The sequence below is a fragment of the Plectropomus leopardus genome, unplaced genomic scaffold (assembly GCF_008729295.1).
Source record: "Plectropomus leopardus isolate mb unplaced genomic scaffold, YSFRI_Pleo_2.0 unplaced_scaffold11256, whole genome shotgun sequence".
Classification (NCBI taxonomy): Eukaryota; Metazoa; Chordata; class Actinopteri; order Perciformes; family Serranidae; genus Plectropomus; species Plectropomus leopardus.
In genome coordinates, this window is record NW_024611902.1 from 1 (window position 1) to 1,881 (window position 1,881).

Below are 1,881 nucleotides of genomic sequence, written 5' to 3' on the forward strand. Positions count from 1 at the left end.
TTATGTTACAGTTCTTCCACCTTGTTATTTTAATCATACTCGGCAACTTGTTTTTTAGTATCTAACATTTTAATATCTTAATATTTTTATATTTGTAATTTTTGTTTTACTATTGTATTGTTTCCTTCGCTGCTTATACTTCTTCGTACCTCATAGCCTCTGTAATATTGTGAGTTTCCCCACTGTGAGACTAATAAATGATTATCTTATCTTATTTTAACTTTCTAAGAAAAATAGTCATTTTTGTCTTGTTATAGCCTTGTTGTATTTACAGTATCTCTTAATTAAAAAAAAAAGTAATAAATAAATAAAAAACATCATGCCTTCAGTTTTAATTTTTCCTCGTGGTATTGAACGTGGTATCAAATATCTATATTTCCAGGTATCGAAATCAGACATTTCAGTATTGTGAGGATACAAATTTGAGTAACTGATGCTCTGATAATTTTAAATGTGTCACAGTTATTATACTGATGGTTGAAAAAATATTTTTGATAAAGGGTAGTCGAAACCTTTTACTTCCACATTTCTACATTTTACCTCTGACTGGAACATGAAGTGATTACCTGCAGATTTCAGGAGGGAAGTAGATCAGAAATAAAAAAAGGTAACAATGAGCATTAATTAAAGCCAACAACCTATAGTCACAGTCACTCAGTTCAAATGTATAATGTCATGGCAGAAAAATGCCACCCTGCATGTATGAGATGTAGCTGGTATGATCCACACTGATTGTATCAGTGAAATGAAAAGGTTGTCGCCCACATTTTTAACCATGACGACTCATACCTGCATATGTTTCACTGGCTTTGTCTTCAATCTGATGTCATCTCGTGTACATTCCTCATATAGGAAGAACTGAACATCAGAACTTCACTCGCTGCGGTGGACGACGTTCCAGCAGAAAGTAAGTAAGCAGGCCGCCTTCTATGCCGTTATTAAAAAGTCCAATAAAAACAAATATACAAATATATATATATATATATTTGTAAGAATTTAAAACTGATGACAAATTGTTAAACAGTATTTTTGTAATTCTATTTTGAAAATATTCATAGCAGCATTTATCAACTTTTTATGGTGTATCCAATTGATTTGCAGGCTTTATATCTTATACTTATGAAAATATAATTACACTACAGCAAGAAACTACTTTCCTTAGATCTCAAAAGTTAGTTTTTTATGCTGACTTAAATTTTTATATTGACTGAATCAGAGAAAAAGAGTTGAATCATGACAAAATTACCTCAACTTACTTTCTCTAATCAGATTTTCAAGGCAGCCTGTACCCTAAACTATTTGAGTATGGACATTAGTTCCTTTTAACATTGTACATTATATTTGAATATTTTACCTGCACCAATAATTATTTTATCATAATTCACTGTTTTGTTCCTTTATTTTAATCATTTCATTTGTGTAATGTTTTAAAAAATAAATTCATACAATTTGATGTGAAGTATTTTGAGCTGCACTATACTAAAAATAAATTAATCCTAATCCTACTTTTATTCTGAAATATAACTTTAAAAATTAAAATGCAATTTTTCAGAGAACAGAAAAAAGAAACTACAGCTGCATCACCATGATTGCTAAGATTTGTGTCGTCGTGCTTCTGTTTGTCGGTAAGAGAAACTTACATTCCCAATTGAGTTGTTAAGTGAGTTTTAAATTTGGGACTAAATGTGAAACTGATCCAACATTGTCTACTCAAAACAGCATCTGGAAAGGCACAGACCACAACTGCACCAACTACGGCTGCACCAACTACGGCTGCACCAACCACGGCTGCACCCACCACCGTTGCACCAACCACCGCTGCACCCACCACTGTTGCACCAACCACCGCTGCACCGACCACTGCTGCACCAACCACAGCTG

The 1,881-nt window shown here is 33.0% G+C and overlaps 1 long non-coding RNA gene across 1 annotated transcript; it reads left to right on the forward strand.

Moving 5' to 3' along the window:
* The first annotated feature begins 830 nt into the window (after positions 1 to 830).
* On the forward strand, positions 831 to 1,838 carry LOC121963437. Its single transcript, XR_006107246.1, has 3 exons — positions 831 to 907; positions 1,553 to 1,625; positions 1,720 to 1,838. It is a non-coding gene; the product is annotated as an uncharacterized LOC121963437 (long non-coding RNA).
* Positions 1,839 to 1,881: the final 43 nt, after the last annotated feature.